Source organism: Spermophilus citellus (assembly GCF_964194105.1).
Source record: "Spermophilus citellus genome assembly, chromosome: 9".
In the NCBI taxonomy this organism is placed as follows: Eukaryota; Metazoa; Chordata; class Mammalia; order Rodentia; family Sciuridae; genus Spermophilus; species Spermophilus citellus.
In genome coordinates, this window is record NC_138191.1 from 111,925,598 (window position 1) to 111,949,844 (window position 24,247).

The following is a 24,247-nucleotide window of genomic DNA, read 5'->3' on the forward strand; positions in this document are numbered from 1 at the left end:
CACCGATAGTCAGGATATATGACACCACCAAAGGAATAAAATAAAACACCGTAATGGACCCGAAAGAAATGGAAAATTATGAACTGCCTCACAAACAATTCAAGTAATCATCTTAAAGAAGCTCAGTGAGCTGCAAGAAAACACAGGTAGGTAACCGAAGGAAATCATGAACAAAATGAGAACTTCAACAAAGAGACAGAAATCATAAAACAGACCCAAACAACTATCTGAAAAAGAAACAAAAAACAATTTCACTTATAGAAACTATAAAAATAATAATTAGAAATAAATTAAACCTCCAAAGAGAAAGACCTGCACACCCAACACTCTAAAACATCAATTGAAAAGACACACATTCTGTGTTCATGGATTGGAAGTATTGATATTTTTAAAATATCCATACCACCCAAAGCAATCTACAGATTTGTGCAATACCTATCAAAATCCCAAAGATACTTTTTACAGAAATAGAAAAATGAATCCCCCAAAGGACCCCAAACAACCAAGCAATTTTGAGCAAAAAGAACAAAGCCAGGGGCATCACACCATTTGATTTCAAAATATGCTGAAAGTTACAGTAATCAAAACAGTATGGTACTGGCACAAAAATTAGTAGATCAAAGGAAGAGAATACAGAGTTCAGAAATTAATCTGATCATTTTTACATTCAATTGATATTTGACTAGGTGCCATGAACACAGTGTGAAAAGGGCAGTCTCCTCAATAAGTGGTGTTGGACAAACTGGGTGTCCATATGCAAAGAATGAAATTAGATCTCTACCTCACACCATATGAAAAAATCAATTGAAAATGAATTAAAGACTTAGATCTGAAACTATAAAATACTAGAAGAAAACAGGAAAAATGTTTCATGACCTTGTTTTGGGTAATGATATCTTTAATTTGATTCCAAAAGTGCAGGCAACAAAGCTGACATAGACAAATAGGATTGAACAAACTAAAACATTTCTGCACAGCAAAGAAAACAATCAGCAGAGTGAACAAATAATCTAAGGAATGAGAGAAAATATATGTAAGCTATATATCTGATGAGAGATTAAGATCCAAAGTATATAAGGAACTCATACAATGAATAGCAAATGACCCACATGAATAAAAAAAACAATTTAAAAATGAGAAAAAGATCTGAATAGATATTTCTCAAAAGAAGACATAAATTTCAGTAAGCATATGAAAAATATTAGCATTGCTAATCATCAGAGAAATGCAAATCACAATAAGATACCACCTCACACTTGTCAGAATGACTGCTATCAAATAGACAAAGATAAGTGTTGGTGAAGATTTGGAGGAAAGGGAATTTGTGCACCCTGTTGTTAGGAAGGTAACTGGTACAGCCATTATAGACAACAGTATGAACATTCCTCAAAATATTAAAAATAGAACTATAATATTACTCAGCAGTCCGTCTTCTAGGTATATATCCAAAGAAATGCAATCAGTATATTGAAAAGACAGCGCTACATGGTCCATGTTAATTGTGAAATTATTTGCAACAGCCAAAACACAGAGTCAAAGTTAAGTGTCCATTGATGGATGAAGGATGTGGGAAATGTGTTTTTTGTGTATACACACACACACACACACACACACATACACAAACACACACACACACACACACACACACGAAACTGCTCATTTGTGAAAACTTGGATGAACCTGGAGGATATTATGCTAAATGAAGTAAGCCAGTTGTAGAAAACAGACACTGCATGGTCTGAACTATATGGGGATAGGGGACGGACATGTTCAGTTTGGAGGAATAAGGAGCTCTGTGGTATAGCAACAGTCACTGTAGTAAATAATAATGTGTGGCATACTTAAAAATTGCTAAGAGAGTAGATCTCGAATGTTCTCAATTCACACACACTAAGATAAGTGAGTGAGGTGATAACAGCTAGCCTTAATCTAATTTAATTTACATATATATATAAACTTCATATTCACCATAAATGTATACGATTTTTGTCAACTAATTTTTTAAAAAAGGGGAAAAACGAAGGCATTCTGACATCCTAAAAACAAATACGCTGATCTTGACCCGTTAAATCGATTTTGCAACCACCGATGGATGTAGGTCCATCGTTTGAAATGCTCTGCTCAACACTTGGAGCTACTTCTCCCTGAGGCCTTGACCCTGCTGTTCCCCTCACGTAGAGCCTTCTTTCTCCAGGGAGACTTGTAGCTGCTTCTTTCTTTCCTTTCAAGTCTCAGTTCAAACATCCCTTCCTCAAAATCTCCTTCCTCGAGTGCCGGGCCCGAGGAACGAGGAACGGCCTTGCCCTTCTTTCTCTCCTGCGTCGCATCCTCGTTGTGCATCTCGTGAATTCCCTCGTTCACCTTCTTTCTTTGGACACATTAACTATTGATCCCCCCGCCCCTAGAGAACAGAATCTGTCTAGTTTGTTCACAGATGGAACTTCAGTGCCTTGGCAGACCTGGAAAACAGTGGGTGCTAAATAAGTGTTTGTTCAATGAGGAATAAACTATAGCTCTTTTGGGCAGCAACTGCCCAGCACAGTGTTGTGCAAGTCGCAGACTCACATCCACAGATTATCCATGTCTTTGGCTGTCAATCACTGTTTGTGTAGATGCTCCCCCTACCCCTTTAGTCTCATTCGACACAAGATTTGTAGTGACTGGCCCAAATACCTAAAATGAACAATGATCGAAAATTAGTTGACTCCAAATTCGAAGATAAAAATGCAGCGGGTAACTAATAGAAGCAGCATGTTTTGCCCGTGAGTGTTAAACAGTGAGTCCATTTCTTCTCTTATGTAACAGGAACTCCAGGAGGTGATCCAGGGACCCAAGTTCCTTCTTTCTCTGGCTGGTAAGCCTTGTAGAGATCCTAGCCACACATCACGATGCCCAAAGGAAGGAGAAGGGCCTGCATTCTCAGGAGAGAGGAAACTTCCCCAGATGCTCCAAGCCGACTTTCCTTCACTAATTCTTTTTGGCCAGAATTGGGTACCTTGCCTATACCCAAACCAATCATAAAGAAAGGGAATAGAATTCCCATGGTTGGCTTGGCTTCATCATGTGGGTTGGGATATGTACTGGGACATCTTCTGTGATGTCCGTGACACTGGGGGGTGAGGGGGTGTGCATTCTGTGAAGCACCCAGGAATGCATAGACCACAGAGACCAACACAGCTGCTAGAGGGAGTCTGCAAACTTAGCTCTGAGTTCCCCAGCCACCAAGGCAAAGAAGGGAAGACAAACTGTTAAAAATCTTACAGTCCCCATAAATTTTAAATTAACCAGCTGTTTGGGGGAGCATTCTAGCTCTTCAGATACTGAGATCTGAAAATCTCTCCCATCCATCTTTGTAGGTGAGACACTGTGGGGCCACTTCCAAGCCACTCTCCGACGTTCCGTGCGGTAGCAGGTTTCATGTTTTTCTCTAATGCCCCAATACCAAAAAACCCCCAAAGCCTGGCATCAAAGCACAATTTAAAATGATTCAGAATTTCATAGATGGGCAGAAGAGGGGTCTGGAGCAACCAGTGTGAGCTCCACACCTGGCTTTCTCATGGAAGGCACTGAATTTTATCCACGGGTGGGATTTAGACTAGCTAGAAGAGCGGACGATGGTTTATCCTTCAGGCTGCCCACCATGGATATCATTTCTCTCTGGAACTTTTTGATAAAGGAGGGGCAGCAGAAAGTTCGAGGTTATGTGCAGATTTTCTCAGATATTCCTATGCTTTGACAGTTGAAAATGGAGGTGCCTGACCAGAACTTGTGCCTGGATGGATATCACAGATGTGGGTGCCCTTACCCTTGGCCTCCTCCTGTGCTTGTGAAGTGGATATTGCCAACCCATGCTCAGGGCTTTGTACCTGCCTAGGTGACCAGGTTCCCAAAGTCCATTTTTACTCACCTTGTTCTGTAGACTTTTCATGTGCTCACTCTGTTCCCATCTGGATAAGTGTTCCCCAAGGCCCAAGTGTTAAAAGCCTGGTCCCAGGGTGGGTTGCCTCGTGTAAGTTATGGAACATTTGAGAGATGGGGCCTTGTGTGAGGTCCTGGGGTGCCAGGATGTGCCCTTAAAGGGCATCGTGGGGCCTGGCCCCTTCTTTCTTTTCCTCTTCCTGGCCCTGAGGGGAATGATTTTGCTCTTCCACTCACTTCTGCTAGGATGTGATGTCTCACCCAAGGGCCAATTGATTATGAGCTATGAGCCTCCAAAACTGTGAGCCCAAATAAACTTTTTCTCTTTATAAGTTAATGGTCTCAGACATTTTGTTACAGTGGCAGAGCATTGACCAACCCACTATCCCAACTGGAGTACATTTGTTCACCATCCACCCAGCAGGACCTCTGAATCTCAAATCTATTGCAAAATATCTTTGCTTTTCCACCTGCAAATTAATCATACAATTTTCATCCCTGTCTTAATTCAAGAATGATAAGCAAGAGGTTGGATAGGATGTACAGAAGTTGGTGTGTGTGTGTGTGTGTGTGTGTGTGTATGCATGCACATGGGCATGTTGGTGTGAAAGTGAAGGTATGTGTGTTTGCAAACATTTTTCTGTGTGGGAGGTTGAGTATTTCAGCATTGCGCATCCTGACTCCGTTGGTCTGTGTGTGTGTTGACATAACATCTACATTTGAGCATTTGTGCAGATTCTGCCTCATTAGATGATCTGTAACCTTCTGAGGTTAAATCGTGAGTTTCTTTCTTTTTGGTAGATTAGCTAGACTCTAAAGATGACCTTTAATGAGCCCCTGGCTCTTGATATTTGTGCTCTTAGGTAGTCCTCTCCCACTGGGAGGCTGGGATGGCCTGTGACTCAATTTAACCCAGAGAGTGCAGAGAGGTGATGCTACGCCAGGTCCAGGCTTACACTTGAGGGAGGTCTTGAAGGGTCTTCTCTTGTGTCTTTTGAGGTCCTGAGCTGCCATGTGAGAAGTCAGGCTGCCATGAGGCAGTCATCACCTAGAAAGGCCATGTGGGGGAGAAAGCCTGAGGTTCCAGGGAAAAGGAGGAAGATCCTTTCTGACAAGCCACTGTCCCCCAACAAGCAGGTGACATGTGAAGGAACAGTCTGGGATGTTCCATCCTAGCTCAGTTCCCGGTTGACTGCATACCCAGCTGTCATCCCATGTAGCAGCAGAAGAGCCACCCAGCAGAGCCCAGTCAGTCCTTCAAATCATCCCTCAACGGGATGGCTGTTTTCTTGAACCTCTAACTTTAGGGGAGATGTGTCAGCCACAATAGGTGATTGAAATACTGGGCAATAGGTTCCCCTTCCTGTCTCTAGCTCCACATGGGAAAGGGCTGATGGTTGGTGGGACTGACGAGGTACTGGGTGAGGCTGAGGCCATGGCTCCCCTCTCTCCCTCACTCCCTCCCCTTTCTGTCCACCCTGTTTCTCCCACATCCTGCCTGTGTTGGGAGGAGCTTGGGCTCTGGCTTGCCTCTGTTTAGTGAATGGTTGCAGTATTTGATGTCTTGCCTGGGTGCCCCTCAAGTGAGTTGTGGGCCTTTTGGAATCCCACCAGCAGGCCACCAGGCTGACAGGTGACTGTTTATGAGGATGATTTCATCAAGGGGGACACCCACTGAACAGTCCCTGGAATCCCAATGGGTAAGGCCACTCAGCACATTTAAACTGGGAGGCATAGCCGCTGGCCCCTAGCTAGGGCCTAAGCTGTAGCCTTATGTTGGGGTTCAGACCCCACTGAGGACTGCTTGCAATTACAAACAAACAAATAAAAAAGAGGATCATAGATCTGGATAAAGATCTGGGGAAAAAACTTCACCTTAGGAGTAGAGAAAGAAGACAGAAAAATCAGTTCAAGACAGTGGGTGGTTGGAACAGCAATCCGAGCTGGGGCGAGGGGGGGGATTTCTCATGGAGGCACAGCCATGGACCCTGTTGGGTAGGGGTGAGAGGAGGTTGCAGCAGGAGAGAAACTCTCAACTACTCTGATTTCTTAGGCCATGAGCACAAACAGAGAGGGACTCACATGAGGGCACAGGGCTGTTTCCTAGAAGCCAGGGCCCCCAGAAGACTGAGAATCAGGAATGACTTCCCATTTCTGCTTCTTTCTCATCTCCCTGAGATGAGATCTTCCTCTCTTCCTCACAACCCAGAGGTGCAGCCTGGCACCTTCCAGACCCAGGATTGATGTGCAGTGCCAGCCACTGAAGAAAGGAACTGGCTGGGGCAACCAGCAACCCACCGTCGGAATTCCTGGGAGAGAGTTCTGATTGGTTCTCCTTGGTCAGGGTTCTCCCTGATCCAATCAGCTACGGTGAGATCAGCATCAGGTATTCCAAACATGGCTTCCAGACTTGCCTCTGCTCATCGTTCAATTTCAGATTTCCTGGAAGATATTCAATGCGTCCAACCTCTAAGACAGTGAGCATTCAGGGCATTGGCTACATAGGCCTATTTTTTTCTTCACTGTGATGAGTTCCATGATACAAGCAAGGTGCCTGGGGGACAATTCAAGAAGGGGTACAATTGTCAAAATGCAGGGTGGGCCCCTGCATGACCCTGAGAGTGAGCACCTCCCTAAATTTGCACCCAGTCCTCTAGTCCTGGCCCTGCTGAGGGGAGTTAGCACTCCTACTGCCTGCAACACTAGTTTTCTGGACAGTGGCAGCCTCTAGCAGACAGTGGAAGTCCAAAGTCATCTCCTTGGCTCCAGGAGGACACCTGGATCATGCTGGGGGTTGGTGGTAAAGGGGGCAGCACTTCATGAGATGTCAGAGGGCACGTGGCAGTGTGGGTAGACTGGAAATACTCCTGGGAGTTCCTGGAGGTTTGGGCAGGATCTAAAGGTGGGAGAGGGGCAAGGGGGGTGGTTAGAGTTCCCCCAGGGTGGGTGGTGGGCAGAGCCAGAGAAATGTCAACTTGTCACCATTAATATGAACTTGTTCTTAAATCTCAGAATGGGCGATTTTGCAAAGAGGTCACATCAGTTGGTGATATATTTTCCCATGTCCAGAGCCATCTAATCACGCCAACAGTTCTGGAAAGCCCAGGCTCCCATGGATACACATGCAAACTGAGGCATTGGCAAGAAACCCTGTGGAATCTTCCTCTTTAATTTCCAATTCTTATCTCTCTCACATAAATCAAGGGAAGCATGACTCGGGTGCCCTGAATTTCCAAACCTGTGACCCCCCCTCCCCAACCTGGCATGCTCACAGTCAGTGCTCAGACCCTTGCACACTATTCTGGTGTGAGCATCAATCTTTTCTGTCTGATTTACCCCCCTTCTGCACCAAACTGCCCCAGGTGTCTCTGGGATTGTAGCAGACAATCCACAGCTCCTGCTCGGCTACAAGTTTCTAGTTCTATTCCTTGGTATCTCCCAGGTCCCCTCACCTTGAGGGAGAGCAGAAGGACAAAGCCCAAGCAGGTGGCAGCTAGGAGGACCTAGGGCTGTGGGCACCTCTCCTGATCTAATAGTCTTTCACAGAGCCCCAGGTCCCCTGCCAGGAAGCCACAGAGTCTTTGAAGCTAGAGCCTGTGTTACTCTTCATTTAAAAAAGACAAATCTTAAAACAGCGAAACACACACATTAAACACTTCATCCTGCCTGCTGTAGCGATGGCTGCATCAGCCTTCAGCTTACCTGCGAGGAACCTGTGCCAGGCAAGCTCCGTTATCTTCAGGCTTGATGGAAGGCTGCCTCTAAAACACATTTGCAAGAATATGCTGCGAGTTTGAAGGAAATGCAAAGCAATACTCCACTAAATAACCCTCGGGTCAAAGAGGAAATCACAATGGAAATAAGAAGATATTTTGAACTGAACAGAAATGAAAATAGGAACACATCAAACGTGTGGGATGCAGCTAGAATATTCAGAGTAGACGTTTTTAACCTTGGGCAAGAATTCAGGGACCCTGTGAACTTGGCTGGGGAAAAATACACACACACACACACACACACACACACACACACACACACAAAGTGTTTTAAATAACCCGGGGCAGAAATTTAGCATTTCCTTCAGTGAGGACTATAGGCAGCAGACCACAATTGGGTGAGTAGTATGCAAGACTTTGTCACCAATATCACATATATTGAATGGACACTGCCTATCAATTTAAGGATCGAGGCAATTTATTTTCTCTGCCTTGGTCTCACAATGTGCACTCAGGCTTGCACAGATCCGGAGACACAAATGGCAATGTTTATGTTTTTATGTGCTGTGTGAGCATAAACACTGAGGAAAGATGCTTAGAATTTTGCCAAAGAGGTGACAGGGGCAAGATTTTCAGGCTATGGTACATGGAAACGTCTGCAAGTAAATCTTGCAAAGAAGCCAATTTATCCAATTCAAATAACAGTCTAAAAAGGTCTCCGATCCACTATCAGTCTCACTTAAAAAAAAAAAAAAGACACTTTTATTTTGAAATAATTATTCACAGAAACTGCAATGATAGTAGAGAGAGGGTCTGGCAGACCTTCACCCAGGGCTATATGCCTTAGTTACATAAAATGTAACCCATGGGGACACTAGCTACATCTTATGTAGCTGCAGTATGTCAAAACCTGGATATTGACAATGGAGGAAAGAGTGTATATAATTTTATGTCATCTGTCAAGACACACGTATAGATTTGTGTGACCACCAGAATCAAGACTCAAGACCACCAGCCTATCCCCATGAAGGTCTCCTTTGGGCTACTCCTTTTGGGCCACACCCTTCCATTTTTATAATTTTGTCATTTTAAGAACATTATATATTTGTCAATTAAAAATAATTAATGAATAAAAGACTGTTATTTAAGTGGAATCACACATGTGAGACTTTTGAGACTGTTTTTTTTTTTTTTTCCCTCACTCAGATACCGTCCTTGGGATCCATCCAGGTTGTAGTGTGTGTCAATAATTTATTTCTTGTTATTGCCGCAGAGTATTTTATGATATAGAAGTACCAGTTAGTTTAACTGTTCACTGACTGGAGGACATCTTGGTTGTTTACAGTCTTGGGCTAGGGGCAATTGTGTACCTATTTTTGCGTAGACATGTTTTATTCCTCTGGGATAAATGCCCAGGAGCATAAATGAGTTGTAATGGTGTCTGCTTAGCTTTTAAGGAAAGGTCTGGAATCTTTTCCAAAGCATGGTACCATCTTTTATTCCCATCAGCAAAGCATGAGGTCTCTGGTTTCTCTGCATCTCCACCAGTGTTTAGTATTGCTCCTGTTCTTTTTTTACTTGTGCTGTTCTATTAAATGTGTACTGATCACTTATTGCAATTTTAATTTACACTCACAATGGTTAGTTGAAGTTCATGGGCTTATTTATCACTTTATATTCTCTGGGGTGAGATTTCTCCTCATGTTTGTTTTTTTTTTTTTTACTCGATTTTCTTATTGTTTTTTTTTACTGTTGAATTTTTCAAGTTGTGAAAAGATGCACATAAAATTTATCATCTTTATCATTTTTAAGTATAGTTCAAAAATTGTTAAGTATATTCCCATTGACATGCAAATGATCTCCATAACTTTTTCATCTTGCAAAACTGAAACTCTGCCCATTAAGAAAACTCCCCAATTCCCCCCAGCCAGCCCCTTATAGCCACCATCCGACTCTCTGTTTCTATGAACCCGACTGCACTTAGACTTCTCATATAAGCGGAATCACATGCTATTCATCTTTTGTAGCTGGCTTATTTCACTTAGCACAATGTCCTCAAGGTTCATGGATGATGGAGCAGGTGTCAGAATTTCCTTCCTTCTTGAGGCTTCTCAGAGGTGGATATACAATCAATCAACAAGTACATGAAAAAATACTCACCATCTCTAGCAGTCAGAGAAATGCAAATCAAGACCACCCTAAGATACCATCTCACTCCAGTAAGATTGGCAGCCACTATGAAGTCAAACAACAACAAGTGCTGGCGAGGATGTGGAGAAAAGGGTACACTTGTACATTGCTGGTGGGACTGCAAATTGGTGCGGCTAATTTGGAAAGCAGTTTGGAGATTCCTGGGAAAGCTGGGAATGGAACCACCATTTGACCCTGCTATTGCCCTTCTCAGACTATTCCCTGAAGACCTTAAAAGAGCATGCTACAGGGATACTGCCACATTGATGTTCATAGCAGCACAATTCACAATAGCTAGACTGTGGAACCAACCCAGATGCCCTTCAATAGATGAATGGATAAAAAAAATGTGGCATTTATACACCATGGAATATTACGCAGCACTAAAAAATGACAAAATCATAGAATTTGCAGGGAAATGGATGGCACTAGAGCAGATTATGCTTAGTGAAGCTAGCCAATCCCTAAAAAACAAATACAAAATGTCTTCTTTGATATAATGAGAGCAACTATGAACAGAGTAGGGAGGAAGAGCAGGAAGAAAAGATTAACTTTAAACAGAGACATGAGATGGGAGGGAAAAGGAGAGAAAAGGGAAATTGCATGGAAATGAAGGGAGACCCTCATTGCTATACAAAATTACATATAAGAGGTTGTGAGGGGAATGGGAAAATAAACAAGGAGAGAAATGAATTACAGTAGATGGGGTAGAGAGAGAAGATGTGAGGGAAAGGGAGGGGGGATAGTAGGGGATAGGAAAGGTAGGAGAATACAACAGTTACTAATATGTCATTATGTAAAATTGTGGATGTGTAGCCGACGTGATTCTGCAATCTGCATTTGGGGTAAAATTGGGAGTTCATAACCCACTTCAATCTAATGTATGAAATATGATATGTCAAGAGCTTTGTAATGTTATGAACAACCAATAAAAAAAAAGAGGGAAAAAAAAGAGGCTGACATATATATATATATATATATATATATATATATATATATATATATACACACATTCCACATTTTGTCTATCTGCTCGTTCACCAATGGATGTTTGAATTGTTTCTGCCTTTTGGCTATTGTGAATAATGTGGCTATGATACAACTATCTCCTTGAGATCCTGCTTTCAACTATTTTGTTTATACCCAGAAATAGAACTGCCAGATCATTTGGTAATTTTATTTTTAATTTTTTTTATATATATATTTTTTAGTTGTAGATGGAAACAATACCTTTATTTAGTTTATTTATTTTTATGTGGTGCTGAGGATCGAACCCAGGGCCTCACACGTGCAAGGAAAGAGCTCTACCACTGAGCCCCAGCCCCAGCCCTGATTTTAAACTTTTTGAAGGACTGCCACGCTGTTCTCTGCCTCGTCTGTGCCATTTTACATTCCCTCCAAAGGTGCACAAGGGTCCCAATTTTTCCACATCCTCAGTACTTGCTCATTTCTTTTTTAAAAAAAAATATTAGAGATATTAGTGGGTAGGATACAGTGTTGAGTTTTGAGAATATATATTCTCGATACTAGTCCTTTATCAGGTTATGTGCTTTGAAAAACATTTCTCCCACTCTGTTTTTGTCTTTGTCCTTTGAACATGGTTCTTTTCAGTGCATATTTTATACCTTTGATGAAGTCTAATTTGCATTTTTTAAATTTTATCAATCATGCTTTTAGTGTCATGTATAAGAACTCTTTATCAAACCCTAGGTTCATAGGATTGGCTCTTATGGGTTTTTTCCTAAAAGTGTTCATGGTTTATGTTTATGTTTAATCTATGTTACATTTGAGTTGGTTTTTTATATAAGGTATTAGGTTTAGGTCAAGTTTATCTTTTCTGGCTTATGACTATCTAGATGCTCCAACATCAGTCTTTGGAAACATTGTGTTCATTCCTTTAGCCTGTTGATATGTTGAATTACACTGATTGATTTTCAAATACTGAACCAGACTCATATTTTTGGAATAAATTCTACTTGATTATGGTGTACAATTCCTTTTATATGTTGTTTTACATGATTTGAGACTCTTTTTCTAGGTGTGTACACACATTTAAAATTACTAAGTCTTTTTGGTGAAATGATCCTCTTATTATGTAATGTATATTTCTGTTCCTGGTAATTTTGTTGGGAATGTATTTCATCTAATGTTAATAGAGTCATTCCGGCTTTCTTTTGCCTGGTGTTTACACGATATCTCTTTCTTTATTCTTTTGTTTTCAATCTTCCTCTATTGTTTTTTTTTTTTTTTTTTTTTGAAATGAGCTCCTGGTAAACATCATGTAGTTAGACCATTTAAAAAATTAATTCTGTCAGTCTCCATCTTTTTCTTGGTACATTTAAATCATTTACGTTTAATGTAATTACTAATATGTTAGGATTTAAGTCTCATTATATTTTTTGCTTTCTGGTTTTTCCTTCTTGTTTTTGTTTCTCTATTTTCTTTTTCCTGCCTACTTGAATATTTTCTAGAGTTCTTTTGAATTGTCCATTGTATTATGAATATATTTTTAAATATCTGAAAAGGTGGTTTCTGTAGGTATCACTAATTCTTATCACAGTCTACCACCAGTATCAAATTTTGTCAATTTGAGAGGTAAGAAACCTTATCTCTCTTTGTATTCCTTTACCCTTCCCTATTTATAATATAATTGTCTTAAATATTTCTTCTTGATACACTAAAAAACCACATCAGCATTATAATTATTTTCGCTTGAAACATCAAACACAACTTGGAGAACTCAAGAGAAGAAAAGTTGACTTTATTTCCCTGTGTTTTCTTCTTCCCTGATGTTCCAAGTGTCATATTGTATCATTTCCTTTCTGTATTCTGTCATTTTTCTACCTTCAAGTTCAAGTTTACTTAGTGATTCTTTTAAGGTTGATCTGTTAGCCACAGATTCTCTTGGTTTTCTTTCATCTGAGAATATCTCGATTTCATTTTCACTTCTGAAGGATATTTTTGCTGGGTGTAGGTTTCTGGTTTGACAGCTCTTTCCTTTCACCACTTGAAAAATGTTATGCCACTTCCTTTTGGCACCAGCAGTTCTGATGAGAAATCGCTGCCATTTGGATTGTTTTACACCTAGAAGTAAGGTGTCGTTTTTCTCCTGCGGCTTTCAAGGTTTTTTTTCTTGGTCCTTAGTTTACAGAAGTTTGGCTGTAGCCTGTCTTCAAATTCATGCTGTTTGGGATTCACTGAGTTTAAATTTGTGGGTATGTGTCTTTTGTCAAATTTATAAAACTTTAGTGATTATTTCTTTGAATATTTCTTCAGCTCACCCTCTTTTTCTTCTTCTCATTCTCTGATGACATGAATGTTAGATCTTTAATATTAAAGTTTCACAATTCCTTGAGGTTGTGTTCATTTTCAATCTGTTTTCTTTCTGTTGTTCAGATCCAGTTATTTCTAGTGTTCACTGGCTCTTTCCTCTGTCTTCTACATCTACACACAAGCCAGTCCACGGAGATGTTTTATTTTGGTTATTGTATTTTTTCAGCTCTGAAATCTTCATTCGATTTTATTCTGTCATGTATGTGTGTGTGTGTGTGTGTGTGTGTGTGTGTGTGTGGTTTTAAATTAGGACTCCATGCATGTCTTCTTTCCATCTTCTAGTTTGCTGAAATAGAAATTATATAGGTATGTATATTCAAAGTTTGTTTCAAATGTGTCTAATTTCTTGTCAAGTTGTTTTTATAACGGTCACTTTAAAATTCTTGTCAGATAATTCTACCCCCTGTGGCATCTCAGTGTTGCCATCTATGGAGGGTCTCTTCTCATTCAATTGAGATTTTCCTGGTTCTTGATATCATCAATGCTTTTAGATTCAAACCTGAGTGGGTGCATTGTTACTCTGGATCTCATTTCAGTCAGTTCCTCTGAGTGACCAAGAGCAGGAGTTCTGTGTCTTTAAGGAGGATGGAAGTCCAGTTTTCCCATCATCCTCTAGGGGCCCCTGAGTCAGGGAGGAACTTCTGATTGCAGGGTGGGCAGTGGTGGTGGAGCTCAGGCCCTCACTGATGCCACCATGGCTGCAAGAGGCATGATGCCTCAGTTCTGGTCCCCACGTGGCCTGCACTAGCACGATGGAGGTGGAGTGGCTTCATTAACTGCTGGGCGGCTGTGAAGGTCCTGGTTCTCTAGGTAGCACAAATGACCCAAAGTGGAGTAGACCTCAAACGGATCATCAAGTCAGCAGCAGAGTCCATCAGACAGGCATCGGAGGGGCTCATTTTGGGGGTGGAAAATGGTCACTGGTGACGGAGGGGCTCTGAGTTTTAAAGGTTACAATGAGGGTGAATTAATCGCTGGAGACTGAGGCAGCATGTGTGGGTTTGGGCAGTCAGGAAAAAAGTCATAAAAAGCCCGAAACTTATTGTTACCAGGAAGAAATGAAAGCTCAGCACCCGGCTGGAGCCCACTGTTTGCTTCTTTCCCTGGGAATCACTGTTACCCGGAGCTTCACTATGTGCTTACTGCTCATGGGCAGTGGGAAAGGGTGAAAGTCCAGGGCCCAGTGTTCAGTGTTCGGGGCCCATGGTCACTGGGAAGGGATGAATGTTTCCCTCTTCCCTCCCTCCTCCCAGGGCACACTGTCCTCCTGTGGTCCCCAGGGGACGTCGTGGATGTTATTTTCCACGCTCCTTCTCTGTAGGCCTCAGGTGACACCACTGGTTAGGAAGGGAGGGGCTCCTTGTGTCTCTCTGAGCCCCCACCAAGGAGCCTAATTACCATGGTGGGGAGGAAAGCCCCAGATCTCCACCTGCCTTCTCTAAGGCCACTCTAGTGGGTGGTGGGGACAGCTTGTTGCCATCTGGGGAGGGTGGAATTCTAAGTTCCCCACTCAGTCTTGCCGGGAGGGGTGAGAAGGGGACTACACCCCCACCTCCTGTCCCCAGGGGCCATGTTTGGCAGTACAGCAGTCATCTTCTAGAAGTTTCCTCTTGCTAAGCTGTTTCCTTCTTGGTCCTTTGTCTAGAGAGAGCAGGCTTGTCCTCAGAGCCTTTTTCTACTCTTTGTGTTTTAGTCTGTCGTCATTGACATTTTCAGGTTGTCGGCTTCTCCAGCACCCAGGGGGACAGGGGAGGCCAAAAGAAAATCCAGAGAGCTCAGGGCTGCGTCACGCCTTGGGTCCCGGAGTCCCCAGCCAGTCTGTCTTCTTTTCTCCATCTTTCCGAGTCTTATATTTGTTTTATCTATAAGAGGCTGGGGTTTGTCGACCTAGGAAAGACAAAGAGATTAAAGCTGAAGCAGAATCAGGTTTTGCCTGGGAATAGAATGGCGACGTGAACGCACCTTCCATGCTCACTATGGGTGGGTTTAAAGAGGCTGAAGGCAAAAATGAGGAGGATTACAGAAGACATTTGGAAACAATAATCTTTGGCCACAAGGATTAATACCAAGAGCGCTGTCAGTCCAAGACTATTAGACAACTGCTGGGCAGATGTCCTTGCAGAAGTGGTTTTTGTATAGGGTTGGGATGGCCTTTGAGGAAGGTTGTGGCTCTGGCAGAGTCTTTAATCCTGGTTACTATCAGGCCATCAGGTGTCAGAACCCTTCCCTCCCACAACCTCCTGCTGAAGCCAGGATTGAAGATAAGCAGTCAGTACAGATAGACAGTTGGGTCAGGGGAGGCCAATTTGGGCGTGGGAATTTGGAGACTGCCCCTGAGGAATTTGAAATGTTAATGCCCTCAGAGCCCTTTCTCCACCCTTTTCAGGATAACCTGTCCTTGTACCAACCCTGCTGCTAAGGTAACCTGTCCCAGGGATTGTCCCTCCCTACAGGGAGTGGTAACAAGTTGTTAATTAATGCTCCCTGGGCCCCCTTTCTGCCTGAATCACTCCACCTTGGCCCCTCCAGCTTCTCACCTTTTGGCCATCCCACATGGGCCATCTCCTGGGTCTGTGCCAGAAGGTTAGAGATGGGGGGAAGAGAGCAGGAGAACAAGGAAGCCTAGGACATAGAAAAAGGCAGAACACCTTGCTTCTTGAGATACCAGCTATGGCCCCTTTCTCCTTCCCGGGAGAAGTCTATGTTACCCGCTTTAAAAATGGCGTGCTTCTCTAATGTTGTACTTCAACATATGAGGAAGCAGAACTCGTCACCGGTAACCAGCTTTGTTTATTTTTGTTTGTTAGAGTGGACACCATCAAATCCATTCCGATTCTGACAACTTTCAATTTTACCTTAAGGCAATGTCAGCAAACTGAAGAGCCAGGCGGCCTGAAGTCTTTGACATCCCCATAACTAATCCCAGACCTTGGTATGATTATTAATAGGGTACCTCAAAAGCTTGGCCTTATGGACTTTTGATTGTGTTCAACCTTGAAGGAAGGAAAAACTTGCTAAATAAGCTGGTTTGGTGAGTCACTTTATCATTAAGGCGAACAATGGATTCATTCAGCCCACTGATGGTCCACACTTAATTTTGGTGTCACAACATTGGCTAGATGCTGTCCTTGAGGAATGGGTGTATATTAATGGGGGTAGTAAAACCGACCAAAGCTGGGGGTATAGGGGGACAGGGGTCTGAAATTGAGAGCAACTTCCTTATGCTGTGAAGGAAAGCTGAGGGGCAGCCCCCCAGGGCCTAGCAGAAGCCAAGGAAGCTGACCATGGAGAAGCCCCCACCCAGGCCTAACCAGATCTGCAAGCTACATTTTTTTTTTTTTTTTTTGCCTTTTCTCTCAACTTTACCACCTTTTCTCCTTTAAAAGCTTTGCCTGCCCTCGGAGATTTTGAAGATAGAACTTTTGAAACCATAAATTTCTTCTGTCAAAAGTGACTTTGAATAAAACCTATTTTCTTACCGATTTCACTCTGAATATTTCTGGAGACTCAAGCATTTAGTGAGATTATGCACTACAATGTCTAGACTGAGCTTAGAGTGAGTTCTAAAAGATTTATAATTCAATATTAATTAAAACGGGGCCAGTATTGGTGTCTCCCGTGAAGAGTTTTGTGCAGCCAGCTGGGAGCAATTATCCTGCCCTGGAGCAAGATGGTTGAAGCTGCCAGCCATCTCTGAGCAGGAGGCCACTAAGACCCTTGTGGCTAGCTGGGCCTGCAGGTGGACATAAGGGAAGGTCCCATGGTTGCCTGCAGACTTCTAAGTCCTGGGGGATTTGTCCCTCTCCCTACTAAAGTCACAACTACTTAAAATTGCCTTATTGGTAAGGAAAACAGGTATGGGTGTATCGGATGGTCCATATTAGCTGTCCCACCTGGGCGCACACTGAGGATTTTAACTCTGCTGTTTAAGGCTTTGGACTTCCAATGGGACATTTTGCAACACCAGGTGGTCTGAGAACTATCTGCCGTTAGGGCTTGAGTGTGATGTTTGGGGCTTGACTAAGCCATTTGTGTTTGGGGTACAGTTAGGAAGAAAGGAACTTTGAGAAGCTCATCCAGAAGGTGCACAGTGAGGGTCTGGTCACCTCCGCAGCCCCATTAAGCTATCCCACTTATCCTTTGGTGTTTGGGGCTTTTCCAAGACTCATAAAGATTGTCTGCCGATTGTGGGGAAGGATTCCTAAGAGAAGGGTGTTTTACTAACCCCAGACATTTCCTGAGCATACTCCTGCCAGTTATCAGCCTGGACTCTATTAAAAAAGAATTGGGGCCCGACTTGGTGGCGCACGCCCGGAATCCCAGCAGCTCTGGAGGCTGAGTCAGGAGGATTGAGAGTTTAAAGCCAACCTCAGCAAAAGCGAGGCGCTGAGCAACTTGGCTGAGCAACTGGGTGAGACTCTGTCTCTAAATAAAATACAAAATAGGGGTGGGGGTGCTGGGGCTGGGGCTCAGCAGTAGCGCACTTGCCTGGCATCTTTGAGGCACTGGGTTTGATTCTCAGCACCACATATAAATACATAAATAAAATAAAGGTCTATAAATAACCAAAAAAAAAAAACACCCAAAACAAAACAAAGGGCTGGGGATGGGGGTCAGTGAGCCAGTGGCCCTGAGTTCAAAGCCTGGTGCCAAAACAAAACAAAACCAGAAATGGACAAAATTTATTCATAATCACTTTATTTTGAGTTCATGGCTTTTTTTCTCCGGTGAGTTTACTTCTTTTTTGGATTCTGTGAGCTGCAGTTATATATTTTTGTTTTGTCTGATTACAGGCTTATTTTTTGTATCTGAATTTTTATCTGTGTTTCTGAAAAGAAACTCATTATTCAAGCTTTGCTGGCCTTAGACTTTAAGATGTAAGTTTCCCACCTGGCCTCAACTTTGAAATAACAAATTTAAGACTTACAGACATATTTTCTATGTCAGAACAAAAGTCTGCTTTTAAGACTAGCAAATGGAAAAAATCTAAGCTTTATGATTTTCTTGTATGCACCTGTATGTTCATATGCTTATATGTTGTCTGTTTGCATGGTACTAAATCAACTTATAGATAAGTAGCACATACCATAAAAACTATTAAGTTAGCCCAATGCCTTTTGATTCACATAATTTTAGTAAGTCTGTGATGATTTAAACTTGTTGGTAATGAGGTTGTCTTTAAAATTTAGTAACTCTTGTTTCTGGCCTGCTAACCAATTTGGATAGTTGTCTCTAGATTATGAAAATAGAATGTTCGCTCAACATAGCAACACTTTAGGATTTTTTGGCAAAGAAATAACTTAAAATGTCAACTATACTTGATTTCCAGGAGTAATCTGAAGATAGCTAATAAACTGAGTAAATTAAATAAATACATAGGATGGGCATTTATAGAAACTAGATTTAAAAAATCCTTTGTTTTGCTACAAAAGTCCACTAAAAAAAGCTTTTCCAAATAGAATCAATGGTTACTAAAAAATGTTTGTTATGTGGTCTATGCCAGCAGTCTTTGATAGAAACTTCGGGAGCATACCTACTTCTTTTGTAATAGGTGAGCTATTGTTATTTTTTCTATTTATTCTTTGGTTAGATTGGATACAAAAATTATTTTGTTTTTACAAGGAAACCTTAATTTGGAGTTAGAAATCTTAGGCTTTTCAAGTCTCAAAGATGTTGTGTTTTCTTTTGATGACTTTGTTTATCTACATAAGACATTCGTGGTTTGTCTAACGTATTAATTGTTCAATAGATTCAGAAATTCACAAGTGAGATTATGCATTACAATGTCTAGACTGAGCTTAGAGTGAGTTCTGAAATATTTATAATACAATATTAATTAAAACATAGTGTAAGAACTCTTAAACTTAAGGAAGTTAGCTGTATTTTGAACTTGTTCCAGGCCTGAGATAAGTCACAGGAAATAACAAAAAACAAAAAAATTTAAAATGCAAATTTGAAATACTAATAACCTATGTAAGTTTTCTGTTTCTGATTTCTGGAGTAACATCATTTTATAGTAAGCAAAAATTGTGGTGTTTTTGTTGTAGCTGTTGTCAATTGGTCATAAATCCTAACAGTACTTCAAATATTAACAATTGGTTGAAATCTAAACCTTTATTCAGTAACTCAAATGTTACATACATTCCAGAATTTTTTTTTTTGTACTGGGATTTCACCGAAGGGTGTTTCACCAGTGAGCCACATCCCCAGCCCTTTTGGAATTTTATTTTGAGACAGGGTCTCACTAAGTTGCTTAGGGCTTCGATAAATTGCTATGACTGGCTTTGAGCTTGAGATCCTCTTCCCTCAACCTCCCATGCTCCTGGGATTACAAGCCTGTGCCATTGGGCCAGCCAGAATTTTCATTGCTATAGTCTTTATATTGAATATGAGAAATTGGATGTTCGATAAGTTTTCACACATAAGTTTCAAAAACTAGTTTGCCTAGTTAAAATTTATTTTCATAACTTCCTTGTTAAAAAAATGTTCATGTTGATATACAGACCCTAAATTTGTGATTGTTAAAAATGAAATTGTTGTTAATTAGCCTTCAGTAAAAACAGATTACAATCCTGTTTAAAATGCTCTGTGAACTAACATCAGTCCCTTTGCTAATCAAGAGTTAAAAATGAGGTTAGATGACGTTGCTTACAGAACAACCCAAGTAACTTCCATTTTTGGTTTTGTATTTTCTGCACACACTGCCTGGGTTTTATTGTTCTCATCAGCAAGGTGCTTCACAGCCTTCTGAAAATGTTAAAAAGGATTTTGTTCTATGTCTGACGTCAAAAGTCTAGTAATGCTTCAGTTTTAGAGAAACTGAAAGTAACTTTCAAAATGCAATCATTTCTAAGTAGGATCCAACAGTTTGACAATAACTGAACTGCTTTTAGTAATGTGTGCAAAGACCTGGCTTAAAGAGCAAAGATTTTATGTTTTATTGAGATAATTTCTTATGTTTTCTGCTGATTTCATTATGTTATTAATTGCATAAAAGGAAATTAAGTCCTATAACTGTTAAGGTTTATTCAAATCCTCATTTGTTCTAAAGTCTCTTTTTGATTTATAACGCTAGTTGAATGAACTATTTTTATAGTAATGTCGTGTTTTATTGATAGAAATTCTCTAAAGCTTTAAAAATCTGCCTGGATATAATGCTGTTAATTATGATTATCGTTCCAACATATTGCAGAGGTAACTAAATTGTTTTGCTAAGTTCTTTAATAATAACACCTTCTGTAGAGTTTGTAGTCATTTTTACATAATGTGAGCTCTTTCTCTGTAGTTAATAAGGGATGCTCCTCTTTGTTCTTCCTCTAGCTCAAGACAAATTAGTTGAAGATTTTCATGTGGGGTATGTGGGGCTGTTTTAACAAGGTGTTTCCTCAATGGAACTGTTTATGTCAGTGACTTAGTTTACAAAGCCCATTTTAGTATATTTGCAGGTTCTTAATCCCATGAAATGACATTAATTCTTATAACTTGTGTTTAAGATTTTTGCAGTTCTGTAAACTGTCCCTAAATGCTAATTATTATTATGGGATGTGGGTTGAACTTTCTATCCAGATGGTAATTAGCCTTGATTTACATAAGGACTCTGGATAACAGGCCCTCTTTAAGGCAGAACTTAATAAACGACGTCTTATAGACAAGTTGCTTTCCTTTGATTAGATAAAGACGATAGAACTAAAGAGATGGTGTACATTAATTCAAGTCTATTATACAGACTGAATTGCTTTGCTCTTATTAATGCCTTATATTTTTCTGGCTTAAGAGCTAATTTTCCCAAAACTTTGTGTTGCTTGAAATTGGCTAAAGTGGGTGAAGGGAAATCGAGGAATGAGAGTTGGGTGAGCGAGACAAGAAAGACGGAGACCAGGCAGAGATACCCTCAAGAGTTTATCTGTCAGAGCTGACGAATAAAGGCCATCTCTCCGTAGCAGAGAGAGGCAAACAGGACTTCATGGGGAAGACTCAGGAATCAGAGCCAGCTGGGTCCCAATGCGGGGTGGGGGGTGGTGGTGGGGGGTTAGGGGTTGGGGTGGTATGAGGGAGTGGTGACAGGCCCTTGGGCGGGAAAGCAAAATTTTGCAGTACACAGAACAAACGAGTAAGGGCCTTATGACTCTTAAAATGGTGGCTGTCACTTAAGATGGCCATCCAGATGCTAAGCAAGGAGCTTATATTAGCCCCCTTTTTTTAATTGGGCCCCTTAGGGAACAGGGACGTAGGTCAATCTTCTGTAACTGCTGGGATGGCATTTGAAACCCTCATTAGGGGCGTGGGGTGTCATTGGAATGATAACAGAGGTTGAGTGGTGGTGGAATGCTCTCCTTGACAGCCCAATTTTGGCGAGGGATTGGTATTTCTGTAACCAAAGCTGGTTTATAGTTTGGGTAGAGATTTTCGGATCCATTTTTGAGTTTTAGTTCATGAGCACTCTATATGTTGGTTTTGATACACACACACACACACACACACACACACACACAGACAGACAGAACAAACGAGTAAGGGCCTTATGGCTTTTAAAACGCATTAGATTAAGAGCCAACTTTGGTAAATTGGTCTCTGAGCAAAACAGAATGCTAGAGGTCAAAAGTATAGAATTTAAAAAAAAACGTAGGAAAAAATGATATGGCCATTAATTATTTCATTAAAGTGATTTGAGAGAATGAGAAAGAGAGAGGGGAGGAGGGAGGGAGGGGGAGAGATAGAGAAAGTTTTGAAGTCATTCTTCTGTGTTGTAGGCAAGGGAAAAGTTAAATTGACACTTTTCTTTTGGTCCTAGGCCTCTCATTGAGCCTGCAGAGTCTGTCCTTTGTATTTCTTTCTTTTTTTTTTTTTTTTTGTTATTTCAAAATTTTTATTCTTAGCGTGGCCGTGGCCAGGGATGTTGTCGCCTGGGGCTTTACAATGTGCTCTGCCAATAGAAGAAGGAAGGAGGTTCTGGGTCCCTTGTTTGTCTAGAAGTAGGGTCTCTGGAGGAATCCAGAGCTTTCGTGGCAAGTGGAAGCCGGGTGGGAAAGCAAGAGGAGCTCAGGGAAGGCTTAGAGTGGAGAAAGGAGAAAGCCTGCACATAAGGGATTTCCTTCCATTTTCCTGAGCAATCGCAAAAGTTATGACGATTTCATAAAATATTGGGATCAAAAATGCCATTAGGTGGCCATGGTCCAAGTCATGTAAGGGCCACGACTGAGTGGAAAGTTGAATTAGGAGCCAAATGGAGTGGGGCTAAGTGGGCGAGGAGGCAGCCAGAGGTGAGGCAGATGGGATTCTGGATTGCGAGTTCCCCATGGTGAGCTGGGGTGCTGGAGTGGCTGGAGGCAGGCGTCCCCAGCTCTAGGCCAAACCAGAGTGAGAGAGGGGACAGCAGTGAAAGGGGGTCGTCACCACACATTTCACTGGCTCCGGGGCTGAAGCCTTTCTGGGACTGGGAGAAGGGAGTCCTCACCCACTACTTCCCTAGTTCCAGGATTTGCCCACAGAGAGTCTTGGTGCCCGGCCAGGGCTTTGGAGAGCTCTGCTGAGGAGCTGAGAACCAAGACCCAAGAGTGAACTCCCAAGGGGAAGGGATGAGAAGGTCGAGAATCTTGGTGCTGGGCCAAGATCTGGGTTAACTTTTGTCTCTAGAGAGGAGACTTGTCACTGCCGTCGTAGAGAGGAGACTTGTGCAGAGGAGGGGAGGGGAGGGGTGAAGTCACCCAAATGAGGCCGGTATATGGATGAAGAAGAGGAGCGCTGGGTGAATGGAAGGAGGTGTGTGGTCATTGTCCTGGGTCCTCAGGCCAGGACCCTGAAGCAGTTCAAATCCCCAGAGGGGGGAGCAAAACTGATGGGAGAACGTGATCGAGTCACTGGCACCGATGAAAGAGAGTGGTGCAGGTCTAATCACCCCTGGGATAAGAAGCAGGTTTGTTGTCAGGAGCCTGATGAGGCTGATGTGCAAAAAGAGAGGGACAGCAGGAGCAAGGGAGAGAGAAGTGTTTTGATTGGGCCAGAAAATGGAGGGGGTTTCTGAGATGGATGTGAACGGGCTCGTGGTGTGAGGAATGGAAGGACTTGAGACATCCCAGACAGTAGCGTCCACCTCAGAAGGGGGTAACGGGAAGGCCCTGGCAGACGGACTAGGGGGTGGTCCTAAGATAAGGGTGAAGATCAGGGGAGCAGCAGGCAAGTCTGGATGGAAGTGTACATAAGGGGAGAAGGAAAGCGTAGCCCCCAACTTTGTGAGGATGTCCCTTCCCATAAGGGGAACAGGGCACTGTGGAGTGAACAAAAAGGAGTAGGTGAAAACTAGAGAGCCAAAAGCACAAACAAGGCTAGGTGTCTGTAAGGGTTGGCAAGGTATACCCTCTACCCTGGCAATAGAGGTCACAGAATGAGTCGTAGGCCCCCAGAACTCCTTGAGGACTGAATAGGTAGCCCCGGGTGTCTAGGAGGAAGGAGACAGGCCTACCTGAATACGCAGTTACCCTGGGTTCCTGCAGAGTGATGGCCGGGTGATGGGGACCTGGGCCTCGTCAGTCCTCTGCAGCCAGTCCTAAGAGTTGGAAAGGGGAACCAGAAGGGCTGGGTGGCTAAGGGCTACTATGGGCTTGGGAACAGTCAAATGCCCAGTGTCCTTCCTGATGGCACTTAGGAGGACTAGGGCCCAGAGACTTATGAGGCTTGGGACATGTATGAGCCCAGTGACCCATCAGACCACATTTAAAATAGAGTCTGGGTGGTCCCCAGGGACCCTTCTGCAGGCTGGTAGAACCAGGGACAGATGCTGAGGCTGGCCGGACAGTTTGAGTGAGCATCTGATATTTCTGCTTCTGGGCCTTCCCATCTCTCCTGTTATACACCTTAAAGGCCACACCCAGAACCTCAGCTTGGGGAGTTAGGTGCCCCCTCTTGAGGCATCTTAGTTTGGCCTTAATAATGGGGAAACTCTGGGAGAAAAAGTAGGTCATTAGTAGTTGTCTCTCGTCTGGAGTCTCAGGGTCCAGATTAGTATATTGTAATAAAGCCTCGGTCAGGTGGTCTAAAAATGCTGAAGGGTGTTTATTCTTATCTTGGATGATTTCCTGGAGCTTTTCATAATT